At 33.0% G+C, this 14,118-nt stretch overlaps 1 pseudogene; it reads right to left on the bottom strand.

Moving 5' to 3' along the window:
• Positions 1 to 354: 354 nt before the first annotated feature.
• On the bottom strand, positions 355 to 1,107 carry LOC149547128 (aldehyde oxidase GLOX pseudogene; annotated as a pseudogene).
• Between the last annotated feature and the right edge of the window lie 13,011 nt (positions 1,108 to 14,118).

The raw sequence follows: 14,118 nt of genomic DNA, 5'->3' as shown, positions 1-14,118 counted from the left end.
ATTGTAAAAATATCATAGCGGATTGCCCTTTTCTCCCATGTTGGGGGTTTGCAATTGACGTGTAGATTTAATTTTTGGTTATTTTAACAATAATAGATCTAAAACCATCTTGACTATTTAGAATGCCTAATTTTAGATTAGATGATTCCGAAATCAAGCGTGACATGACATGGAGAAAGGATTTTTGGAAGGGTATTGTTTTATTGAAGGGTTGCAATATTACATGTCATTTTCGCAAAACCTCGTATATAGCTGCAGTGCAGTGCGGTGTTATTACAGATTGGAATGCCCTATTCTATTTGGTGCATGGTGGCGACTCTAGGAGAGGTGGATCCACTGGCCAGCGCTGGGGATCTAGCTGTTGACAATGAAGAACATGTAGCACCCAGGTGGAGCAGCGACGGCCATGGGGGGTGCGGTGACGGTGGAGTAGACTGTGGTCGAGTTTGGGCCGACGACGGGTGTGGATGCGGAGAGGGAGAGCATCCTCTGGCTCATTGAGGTGGTGTGGGTTGTGAAGGGCGGGGCGTAGATGTTGAACTTCAGCACGTTGCTGCTGGTGAGACCGTAGGTGACGGAGAAGGTTACGGTGAAGGTGGCGCCGTAGGTGACGTTGGGGGCAGGGGCAGAGACGGTGATGATCTTGGGGCGGAGGACGGCGTAGATGCTCTCCAGATAGTAAGGGTTGTGGGTGTCCAAGCGGAGCTCCGTGGGGAACTGCACTCTGGTGAGCTTGTAACTGAAGTGGGGTTTGGAGCCGCCGGCCATAACTCTATCGTCGGACAGCACGTTGGTAGTGGAGTGGTACATTCGGGGTATAGTGGTGGCGGCAAGAACGTACCAACATTGCAGGGTGGCGAGGAGACTGTGCCTGTAGATGTAGGGCGTGAAGACAGGTGTGTCGGCCATGTCCCACCCTGCCACGCCCCTTGCCGCTCCGTTGATGATGAGAATCTCGCCGTTGGGGAGAATGAGCATGTGCGACATGGTTCTGGGCCCGGGCATGTCCTCCATGCTCCACGAGGGGTTGGCGTCCGTGATGACCATTCTTCCACAGCTGTGTAGGGTCGCCAGGAAGTTACCGACCTTGGTGGCGACGTTCGCCATCGTCGAGGAAGCCACCATAGACGAGGATTTCCACCTTGGTAAACCCGTCGGAATGTCTTGAACACGACGTTGTTCTTGTAGTCAAGGAGAATGGAGTCCTTGTTGGCGAAGATGAAGAGGTTGTCGTCGGAGGAGAGGTGGAGGAAGGGATATAGGTTGTTCTCCACCAAGGAGCTCGTTCAGGTCTGGGTGAGGAAGGGTAGGTTGTAAGTTCCCTCTCCGGCCTTCTTGGGAACAAACTCGTAGCTAAACATGCCTGTGCCCTCGACGACGATGATACGGTTGTCGGGAAGGATCTGGTTGGCGGTGTACCAGCGGTTGTTGAGAAGCTTGATAGGCGTAGAGTTATCCCAGTCGTAGGACGCATCAGAGCAAGGAACAAAGTAGCACATATATGTGGCTTTGTCCCGCCACCCGCCCATCTGAACAAGGGTACCATTGGCAGCAAAAACACTAGAGGAGCACCAGGTGTTGGTGAAGATCATGAGTGGCTTGATGGTGTTGGTGGCGATGTTGTACTCGATGGAGTGACCATAACAGTCCTGGGTTAGGTACTGGTACTACGAATTGTCACAACACGTCCCATTCGCCAATAGCATCTGCGACGGCCCAAAGTTTGTCCTGTCGAACATCACCACCGTGTTCTTGTACGTGGTGGCCATGTGCATGGCCGACACCCAACCCTTCTTTACCAGAAGATTCCATCTGCCCACCTTCACTGCCAGTTGCCCGGCTGCACTCCACAACCATATGCTCAGCACCACGAGCGTCGCAACCCAAAAATGTCCAATTCCATTTCTCCCCAACATTCTCACTCCCTATTGCTCTTTCTCTCACTTTCAACTTCCAGATGAATGATGAAAACCTCATGGCTTGATTGGCATTTTATATGCTTCTGCTTCTGCGTTCTGCACATTGGAATTCAAGTGAAATAGGATGGGATTGATTGATCTGCCTGCCTTATCCTGTGTCAAGAACAATAACACCCTGGCTTTTGTCCCGATATAGTTTCAAGTTGCTCTAGTTGCGTTTCCAGACTACGTTCGCCTTGTAAACTTCTTCTCCCCGGAGTTGAATGCATCATTCTGTGATTACTAATCTCCCCCGCATGTAAAGCACAACGTACTGCTATCTTCTCCACCTACCTCTGATCGAAATAGTGGTCAACCTCTCATTCTATAAAATCCCTCTCAAATTTACTTTATAATAAGGATGCTAAGATTAACACACAAAGTCTACCCCAGCCCTCTTGGATTCAAACCATAATCGGAACCCAATTAGTGAGCGTGTTTTTCTCTCTCAGATATTCCAAAGAAATTTTCATAGCTTTCACTAGAGGTTGGGTTCAATGCCCCTACGTCATCTCCACGTCATTCCGTAGCGCCCCTCTGGCAACGCAAGACTTCTTTCCATAGCCGACTTTCAGAAGTGTATTATAATCATCCTCGCTCGTCCTTCATAAAAGAGAGCCATTGCATCTGGTTATCTCGTCTCGAAAGCATGCCAAACCCAAACTTGCCCATTCGACAGGAGGGAAGGCTTGAAAGCTACAAGGCTTGCATCATTCTATAAAACAATTTAAAACAGTTTCAAATAGCTTTTCTAAAATGGTAATTGTAAACATTATGTATTGATTAAATTATATTTTCTTACATCAATTCTTGAATGCTTTCATTTTTACTTTTGTGTTATAGCTTAGTTTATCATGAAATTTAATACATCTAATGTAGATTCTTTAGGGGATTATAAATTCATGAAATTTAATACATTTAATGTAGATTCTTTAGGGGATTATAATTTTCATTTAGTTCTTCTTCTTCGAATATATTTTGTAATACATATATAATATTATTTTAATTGTTCCAATTTATAGAGTGCTAATTGTCACTTTTAATAATTAGATATATCTTGCCTCGAATTTATGCAATAGGAAAAAATGTGCCCTCCTATAGTGTCAATTATTTTTAACTGGTTTTATTTTCTCCTTTGATAATGATCCTCCAACACTTATTTCAAAAGATTGCCCTATTTTTTTTAGTCACAATTTTTCCTTGATAAAGTTGTTTCATTACAAGTTTAAGTTGCACAATGTAGATTATAATTTTATTGAACACTAGTTTACATGAGTATAATATACTACTCAATTATTGCTTACTGTAATATGTTCTTATTTTATTGAAATATAAATTGACAATCTTTATAGCAAAATTGAATAGTACTCACCATGCTTCCCTATTCAAAATAGAATTGTTAAATGGTTGATAACCACAGCTATAATTCTTGTTGTGTGTCCATGCACATTCAAGTTTCACCTTATAAATTGATGATCATAACTATAGATAATCAATCTATAGTAATTTGTATAGTTACACATTCTAATGTTCAATAATATTTATTCAAGTGTTAGTTATCATTTAATGTTGCATTTAATGTGAATTAATATTTATTCCAAGCCTTTTGAAAGCATTATTTTTGCATAAGGTAAAATTGTACATATCTAAATTAAATTACATAAGTGTATAGAAAGCAATAATGGGCATAATGCTTGCAATCTTTAAATCTAAATGCTTCCTAATTGTACTCAAGCTTGTTGAATTTGTGATTTGTTTGTTATCTAGTTTCTTACTCTTGTGTCCACACTCAACATGGAATATGGATCGAGGAATAATAGGGTGCTAATTCCTGTGGGTCGTTGGGAGTGACCGTTCATTGAAAATCTAATGAATGAGCATCCCCACAATGTGTTTTATGTCAAATACTCTCAGTGGGCACATAGCATCAGAAACACTCTAGGAGTGAAAATTACTATGCCTAGAGAAAACAACTTTATTTTCTCTTGTGTATGTCCATATTCTTAATAAAAATCATTGGTTTTCTCCAAATCATAGATAAGGTTGTCGAGATGGTCAAAAATTTTTTTTAGGTGGGTTTCATTTCAGAGGAGATTCTTCTCCAATTCCTTCAGTAGTATGAATTTGGGTCTGGCTTAGCTCTAGTTGGATGCATCATTTTGGATGAGTTTGTGAAAGATAACAAGTTTGTAACAATAATGAATGTCATTCAGATTTCTCTCCGACATGGACATATTCATGTATTCCATAATGTAGCATACAGGGTTGGGGGTATTGTTTAGGATTCCAATATCAGAAAAATATTTATCAAAATTTATGTTATCCTTTTCATCTTGGATCATGAGCATCTTGATGTGACACTCTGATCCATAGCTTAAACATGATTGCCATCTCAAAATCATTACCATGGGATCCCTCATGCCCATGCTTTTATTGATCTCATAACCCAAGTGTATTCTCAGCATAATTTACTGTTCAATGTAGAGGGGATTCAGTTTCCATGGAACAATCTCTCTCTTGAGCAATAAGGGAATGCATAGTGAAAATTGTCAATTTCCTTGGAGCTCTTTCCCTTGAGGATTCACTTGAGCCTATTGATCATCCCTCCTTCCCATTTGAGCCTTCAAATGTTGTACCAATGGAAGAATAATGGTTCATTGTGGTTTTTTAGTTTTGATGCCTAATTATTCATGGGAATCTAGATTTTGATAAACTTGGATGATTTTGGAGTTATCTTGGTAGTTGCTTCTTCAATTAGGGTTATTAAACCTTCATCAAAATAGGTTTTGTCAAAATTTGCAGCTATCTTGTCTAATATGTGTGCTACACATTCTAATGGTCCTATGATGTAGAGCTACAAGTGCTTGCATGGACATTGTGATGTAAGGGGTTTGAAGTCAGCCTGGTCTTCACATTATATGCCATTGTCAGACTACATTATACTATTTTGATTAATGTAACATGACTATGAGTATTTTGATTATACTTTTTTTTTTATATATCTTGCACATTGATGTCATTGTAATTAATATATCGAAAACTTTAATGTATAATCCATAACATTTTTATATATTAGCATTAACTTTATGCACATATCTATAGTATTGGATTTATTGCTTACCATGGAGCTAAATTATATTGTATACCCAAAATTATAAGGGTTATTTTTACGCTCATGTATTAGTCATGAATTTTATTATTACTATTTAGGTAACTTACAATTTTTTTATCTTATATAAGGTAATGATTGTGGGATTTTTTGTCAAGTTCTTCCCTCCACAAGCCTTTGAACTAGTGTTATTACTAATATATTAGATGTGGTTTGCCACATTTTCCAAAAAAAAAATATACTTTTCTTGTGAAATAAATTCTACCATTCAATTATATAACTACCAATCCAACAAATGAATACATCAAACCCAAATCTATCCTTTCAAATTAACTTTTAATGGATTTGGTAGGTTCTTATATTAATTCTTTGCTAGTTTCAATGTAAATAAGATCAGCAATATACACAAAAATAAGGGGTTAATCATTGTTACACTTAGATTCACTATCAAGTATAGGTTCACTTTTTTCTTATTTTGTATCAACCAAAAAGAGCTTTGTATAAATTTTATACTTATAGTTCCTCTCTTGCAAACAAAATCATGGTGGTTTGTAGATATAAATTTATTTATTCAATAATCCATTTTGGAAAAATGATTTAAAATTAAACTTATATACTAAAAATTAAGATAATTTCGCTAATGCCAAAAAACTTTCTTATAGCATTCAATCTTACTACTACAACATAAATTTTATTTTAATATTGTTATCTATAAATTTAAACTATAAATTGTTTCAAGTATTTATAACACCCTAATCCTAATCCCACTAGGTTACAAAATAAATTAAAATTATTTGTGCAATCTAATATAAAATGCTTTGATGGTCCTGTTCTTATCCCTACTCCATCCAATTTGACTACATTTTACATGAATATCACTTATTGTCAAAGTATTTTTAGCTACAATATTTTTTTTGTGGTAATTTCCAAATATAATTAAAGCTTTACATTCATGTTGCCGAAATTAAATGAATTATTGAGAAAAATATAAAAAATAGTATTTTTGGCTCATTCATGGTTTCATACATTTGACATCTAAATTTCATAGGAAATATTTCCCAATGGATAAATTTTCATGAATTTAATGTTTTATTCATGGTGATAGTTTTTAAGAATCCTTGAAGTGACCAATTCTTCAAATATTTTACATGTCATGTTAGAGTCAAAGGTTTGGTGAAGTTTCTAACTTATTATTGTAACTTTGTATGTTTTGAAAAAAAATTAGCACATGAACCTTGATAATAAATTAACACATAAATTAGTTATGCTATATTTTTAGAAAGTTTGGAGCTCTTTTAAACTTTGATTTTTTTATTGAAAGATTTTAAGATTTTATAAATCAAGAAAACCAAAAAATGTGAAGCATTTGTTTTGAGATGTGACTTTCTTGGAATCAAAAAAATATAGAATTGTAAAATATAGTAGGCATCTTCTTCTTGGATATCACTAGAACAAGGTAAGGTACATGGAATTTTCTCTTCTTTGTAAATATTTTTTTTGGCGATCTCTGAATGATAATTTTTAATATGAAATTGTGCATATGTTTATTTGTGATCATGTGAATTCAACTTAATTTATCTATTACAAATAATTGTTTTTCACACTTTTCTTGTTTCTTATTCATGAGTGTGAGAGAGGTCAAATTTGTATCATTATGTTTTTTAATTCACTTAAATCTATTTTTATGATGATTACTAGGTGTCAATTCACCTTTTCTTCTTATTGTAACCAAAAAATACTCGGTATTCTATTTATTTCATATTTCACTAAGAGTGAGTTTTATATCTAAAATTTAGTGGAAATTTTTTAATCTATTGACAACTTCCTGAACTATTAGGTTTTCTTTTTCTTCTTTTTGGGTAGCTTGAGTTATTTTCTACATTAATTTTTTAGGGAAAAATCTTATCCCTAGCAATTTTTTGTGTGACGTTGTCAGAGAGGCAAAACAATTTGTGCTTTATTATTATATGTATAATAGTACCTTTCCAAAAATAACTCTGTTGATTGTCTTAAATTATAAGATCTCAAAAATATGGTTCAAGGATAGACCAAGTAAAGAAAGTATTTATATCCTAGAAGGCAACCTATACCATCTTTCAACAACTCACTAGTTGGAGATGATATGGTGCGTCATACTTTTTAAAATAGTTTTAAAGAAACCATTTACATAGTTGAAAGAAAGAAGTTACATCCATGCAAAGGCACAAATATGAACTATTGATTTAAATAAGTCATAATATATACTACCTACTAAAGAAACTCAATAAATAAATTTAGGCATGATGAATTTGTAAATCTTCACATCATCATCACTCATGTAATATCTCTCTCATAGATAATGGAGATATTGTACAATAGAATTTTCATCAAGACAAACATAAAATTCTGTAATATTCATTGATATGAAAATGGATATGTTAGACATTCAATCATCTTCCTTAAAAGAGAATAAATACCATGGTATCATAAAGGTGTCTTCATTCCCAAATTGTTTCTAAAGAGTTGAAGTAGTTTCTTTCATATTGATTAGAGGATATGTAGTGTCTCTCCCATTTGATTCATGTAAGTCATCTTGATGGATGAAAATTTGATGCTCTTATTTTGTGAGTGATTGTGTTAGGGCCCAAGAGTGGTCAACACCCTTGGAGTGATTTATTCTATGTTATTGTATCAATATGATTAATTTAAGCTTATACCTAATTCATGTGTTTATGATGTGTTAGATGGATTTACTAAGGTTTGTACTAGTAGTTTTTTGGATTGTTATGGTATCGTAATGTTGTTCCATGATTATCTTGAGATGTGTGCAGAGATTGCACTATGTATTATTATCTTGTTGCACTTGACTAGGTTGCTATAGTAGTATTTACTCTTTTTTTTGACCATCTTGATTTATATATTTATGGTGTTATTTATGCTATTGGGTAATTGTTATAGCTTCCATTATTGATTGCTTAAATAAATTGGAAGTGTGCTATCTATATTAGAGTCATTGAATTAATGTGCTACATATATTTACCTTCTTCATTTTAGTAATTTATGAAAATGGGTTATTTAAATAAAATTAATTAGATTCTTTAATTATGTGATTTTTTCTAATTCTTGCTTTGACTGTTATTATTGTGGATCTATACTTGATTGTGTTTGTTTATTATGTAAGATTTATATCCTCAATAATGATAGATAGAGTTAGTGATTAGACATTTCATCCTTGTATGAGTGATGTATCTTTATATAATATTATTTTAACCCTCTAAAAATTTAAAAACCTAGATTCATTATGCATTTATGATAAGATCCACTAGTGTATCTATGTGTGTAAGAATCTATAGTAGTCACAATTTTTTTTAAAATATTGTGATTTAATACTATGATGGGAATTTTATATTTATTTTATTTTATTTTCAACTACTAACTAATTTACCATAGTTGAATTCTAATTTAATTTTAATTATCTAATTTAATTTGGGATTACAAAATCAACTAATCTCTAACCTCTGCTCAATCTTGGATCAAGTGAATAAATAATTTATTCACGGTTACTTTTACTATTCAACATTACTTATTTACTTTCTCATGTATGGCTCAAATTAATAAATAATATCCAGTTGGTAATGAAAGTTTGTAGAATATTGAATCACCCCCCTCAATTTTTCATATTTCTAACAATTGGTATCAGTGCACAATTACTCAAAAAAGGCTTAACAACTTGAGTAATATCCCCAAGGATATGGAACAGTTGATGAAGAACCTTAAGAAGCACTTGAAAAAATTGATCTCCTTACTAAAGAAAGAAACAAATTGAGAAATAGATATGAAGACTCCAAAGTGTACATTGGACAATTGAAGGACAATATTGAACATCTCAAATCCAAGCCTGAATCTACTAAATCTAAAATTGGTGATGGTGAATATTCTAATCTAGAATCTGAGTACAATATCTAGAAGCATGTATTAAAGATTACAAATATAAAGTTGAGTTTGACGAATGATCCTAGCAAAATTGAATTTGATTTGAAGACTTAAAATTTAGATCTTAGAGCCAATCTAGCAAAGAGAACATCTAAACTTGAAGTATTAAAAGTAGATCATGAAGAATTTCATAAGTACAATACTACTATGAAATGTGAACTAACTCAAAGAAAGGTACAACTTGAAAGGCCTTATTCTACAAGAGAAAATCTTGATGAAAAAAGTCAATGCAAAGACCTACCTATGATAAGAATGGTCTCGGTTACGTATTTAACATGTCTACAAAGAAACCTAAAACTGCATTAGATCTAAAGGAAAAGGATAAATCTAATGATAAGATTGAATATGGTCAATACTCTGATAAATCTAAAGAAGTTGGACAAGACAAGGAAACTAAGAAATTGGATGAACCAAAGGAAGTGGAATCTCCTAAGGAAACTAAGTATGAAGTTATAGGTAAGTGTTTTTCATGTAATGAAATGAGTCATATGAAAAGGGATTGTGCAGATAAGTTATTTAATCATGTTTCAATTTTTTATTGTCATAATTGTCATGTTATTGGTCATGGAATAAAGAAATTGATTGCAAGAAACCTAAATATGATAATAATAAAAGGAATAGTAGAATGTATGGAAATACTAACCTTGTAGATAGAAGAAGATCTAATGAGAGGGAATCAAGAGAAAGAAGACCTTTTAAATAAATAAAGCATATTGTGTATTTATAAGTGTAACAACTTTGGACATATAGGGCAAAACTATCAAGCACATATTGATCAACTAAATCCTTGAAGCAAAACCCAATATATCAGTTATGCAACAAATTTGGACATATAGAAAAATACTGCAAAATGGATAGAAGGAACAATGGAAGAAACTTTAGAAATAGAAGGAACAATGAAAGAAACTTCAGAAATGACAGAAGGAAGCATGAAAGGAACTTTAGAACTAACAAAGAGAATGAAGATCAAAGAAATGTAATTAGTAAACTTTGAGAAGAACTCGATGAGACATTTATAAAGGGATTAACTATTGGATTTGAAGAAAATTTGGATGATGCAAAGAAAGGAAGACTGAAGTCAGTAATCGAGTTTCATTCAACCAAGTTGGATTAAGCTTGTTCATAGCACTAGAATTTGAAACTTTATTTAGAGACCAAACTATGAATAGAAAGGTTGAGAAAAGATGTATCTAGAAGAGTTTAGATTGTAGCTAAGCTCACTTACAATTTGGAGCTTATCAGAATAAGTTACCAAGGAAACAAGAGTTACTGTTATAATAGAGAAAGTTTATTCTACGATGGAAGATGTAATCTATGTTTTTACAACAAATTTCATGGAGAAAAGTTTTGTGGAGAATTTTCATGATGAAAGGAAGCTATGGTTAACCTTAGGTAACATTTGAAGATAGGACAAATGATTTTTAGTAGATATGTGATTTTAGAATGAAATTGTTAGTGTTTTTAAGAAAAGTAAGCAAATAATGAAAGTTCAAGTTGGATAAATAGAGCATAAACTTGATTATTTCCACATTGTGATTATATCAGAAGCTTAGAGCACCCAAAAGCAATTTTTCAAAACAATTTTGAGCAAAACCCTACTTTGAAAAAAAGGATTTTATCATTTTTTGCACATAATTTCTTTGATAAATTTCTATTTGGTGGAATCATTAGATATGACAATAGTTCACAATGTTGAGAATATTGAGAGACCAAAATTTAAGGTTGTCCATATGAAAACCTTAGAAGGAAACCTTGATTCATTTCTATCAACAACTTCAAACAACCTAGTTTACTTGGAAGACGTAGGAAGTTACTTGTCTAGCAAGTTTGAAACTGTTGGAGGTGAATTTATGAACAAGGATATGGAAATTTTTTTCAATCATGATATATCTATGAAGCCTAGATTTGAACATCTAAAAGATTTAGATTTATTTAGATATTACTTCTACTATGAACTTTATAATGAAGAATGGACTCGAACTATATTAAGAAAAATTCATAATGGAAAGTTTTGGATGGGATACAATGTAGTTAACATTCCTACTTACCTTATTCATCAGGTTATTGATCTTAGAAAACAAGGTAGTGGTGAAAAATTAGTCAAGAAGAAAGTTGAACTAATACTAAAGCAGTTTATAATGGAAGGCAATGGTGACCAACACCATCAGATAGCATGATATGAGATTCTTGAGTAGAATCATTGCATATTCTATTTGTGCAAGTTCTAAGAATAATGAGTTGTCAGCAAGCTTTATCTATGTAGCCTACAAGATTTGTATTGAGAATGAAAATGTAAATTTGAGTGAGATTTTGAGAGTAAAACTCCTTGAGAATTTAGAGAAGATTAAGAGAACTAAGAATGGTATATTTAGATTTTAGTCACTAATCAATCATATTTTGTTTCATGTACTTAAAAGATTTCCATTTCTAATAGTTATAGTGATTATGAGTAGTGAAAGGTGTACTATGACTAAGATAAAAAAATGTATGTAGAAGGCATCCTATAAATAAAATCTTGGATAGTGGCAATTTGATTATGAAAACATTCCAAAATGAAATGAAACAAAGATTCAAAATTATACCAAAAATTGTTGATAGATTTAAGGGTGACATATGTATTATGGTAGATACAAACCTAACTTATGTTGAAGTAGTAGAATGAAGGGAAACATTTCATGAACCTTTAGGTTATGAATTGAGTTATGATATAGCTATTGGTTACATTGATCTAATGTTTAACTCCGAAAAGGAAAAAGCTTCATATAGATTTGGAACATATAAAGAGTTGACTTAGTCAGCTTACTAGACATCTTTAGAAAAATCATCTCATAAGAAGGTCGAAACTATGATGAAGATAGCATTATTTGAGGTTGATATGTCAGAAGATGAATCACAGGCAGTTAGACAAATAATCTCTGGATAGAAACAAACTAGTGAACAAAGTGTGATATCTATGCCACCTCTATCAGCTAGTTAAGCATCCAGTGTATCTATTGTAGTGACTTTTGTAGAGAAAAACATCCCATATGTTGATGTATCAGCCCAGAAACCTAGTGAACCCAAAACGAAGTTTGAAAGGCTAGTAGAAGTTGAGACTCACAAGTAAAAAAAAATTAAGAAACAAGCTACTAGACATGAGAAAAGAAAGAATTTTTTTTTGACAATTGTAGATTCCAGCGAGGAAGAAGAAGAGGAAGAAGAAGTTAAACATCATAAAAAGGTAATTAATTCTAAGCAACCAATAGGTAAAATAAGGTAAACCTTGAAATCAAAAATAGGAAAGGTTAACACAACTATTGCCAATGAGGGGAACTTTGTGCAAATGAATAAGTTTTATGATTTGTACAATGATATTGAGAAAGAGAATATTGATATCTCTTCAATGAGATATATGATTCTTAACCATTTGAAACTTGAAGACATTGAACGCATTGTGAATCAAAAAGTCTATGATAGACTTATAGCAAAGAAGGCACCAGTTTGTGAAGAAGACATGGAACTTCAAAAATCCATGATGAGAACTATGTGAAAAACTAGTGATGAAGAAGAAATTAGGAAATTGATGAATAATCTAGCACCTTACTTATGAAGTAAGATGAGGCCATTTGTGTTTATATGGGAGGTGAGAAGAATTTCATAAGAAATGAAATAGCTAAAGCCATCAACAAGATGGTGATTGAGATAAAGAAAACACTTACCACTATAGAAAAAACTTTGGAAGTGTGATTAAGTGGTGATACAATGCAATTTTATCAAACAAATATTACTATTAATATTGAAGATAATCCTTTTGTAAGTTGTGATCAGCTAGAGTCACATTTTGGAAACATTCTAGATCAGTTAAAACTTATTGAAGAGGAGAGAAGAAAGTTGGAAGAGGAAAAGAAAAAGGTTGAAGAAGCCAAGTTGAAATTTTTTGAGGAAAAGAAGCAGGAAGAAGAAGAGAAAGAAAAGGAAAGGAATGAAAAGGAGGAGAAGGAATAAAAAGAGAGAAAAAAAAGGAGACAATAGAGAAGAAACAAAAGGAAGATGAGACTAAAGTATCTAGCTCATCCACTCCACTATCTCTTGCCAACCTTACAAGTGATGATGATGATTAGTCTAATTGATCACATCTTTGACCAAGTTGATTAAGAAGAACAGCAAAGTCAAAAGTCTACAAAGAATATTAATGGAGGTGACTGATAGATTGCATAGCACTCTGATAGCCAAACATACAGAAGCATACACCAAATAGAGAGCCAATGTAGTAGTAAAATATTTTGATGATGAATTTACAGATTTATTAAGTGTTGTAGAGTCTAAGACTCAAATTTCTCATGATGCTAATTTTTTTAGTGTTGTTTGTCAAAACATAAAGAATAATTTGCTAAGTCTTGATACTTATTTTAAGGAACTCTGAACATGTCAACTAGATGGCAAGGAACTATACATCAAATATACTTTATCTCACAAGTTGACTAAAGGTTTGGATAATAAGATGGAAGAGAAGTTGAGTGAGCTACAAGCTCTAACAAGCTAGCTAAAACAACCTTCTAGATGATTTTATGATTTTGAAGTACAAGTTATTGGTGTTCATACTGACATTAAGAAATTACAACTTGAGAAAGAGAAAATTTTGAGAAGATTATAAAATTTTAGAGAATCTATAGCTCTGGGACTATCATCCATTAAGAGATAATTGGAGGAAGATGTTAAAATAAAGGATATTTATTCTAATTTCATATATTTTGACCTTAATGAGGTTGAGATTGCATCATATGTCTTATGTACAATTGTCACTACTACCAAAGTACTCAACGACACATGGGAGAAAGGTATGGGTAGTCTTAAGGTGATTTCTAATGATTGTATAAAGATGATACCAGCTTGAGGTAGGAACACATATAATTTTGACAAATTTTAATAGCTTTTTATGGTAGTTAGACATAACTTTTTGATAGTTTTTAGACATTTTGACCTTTCTCATTGATGTCAAATGAGGAGAAGTTGTATGAGAAAATTGTGATTGAGTTATGTATTTTGTATTGATATCAAAAGGGGGAGCATTTGTAATAAATGAAGATGAAGCATTTGTAA

The sequence above is a fragment of the Cupressus sempervirens genome, chromosome 7 (assembly GCF_028749045.1).
Source record: "Cupressus sempervirens isolate cs-2001-9-10 chromosome 7, ASM2874904v1, whole genome shotgun sequence".
NCBI lineage: Eukaryota > Viridiplantae > Streptophyta > Pinopsida > Cupressales > Cupressaceae > Cupressus > Cupressus sempervirens.
Note: the sequence above shows the minus strand (reverse complement) of the source record. Positions and strands in the feature narration are given on the sequence as shown.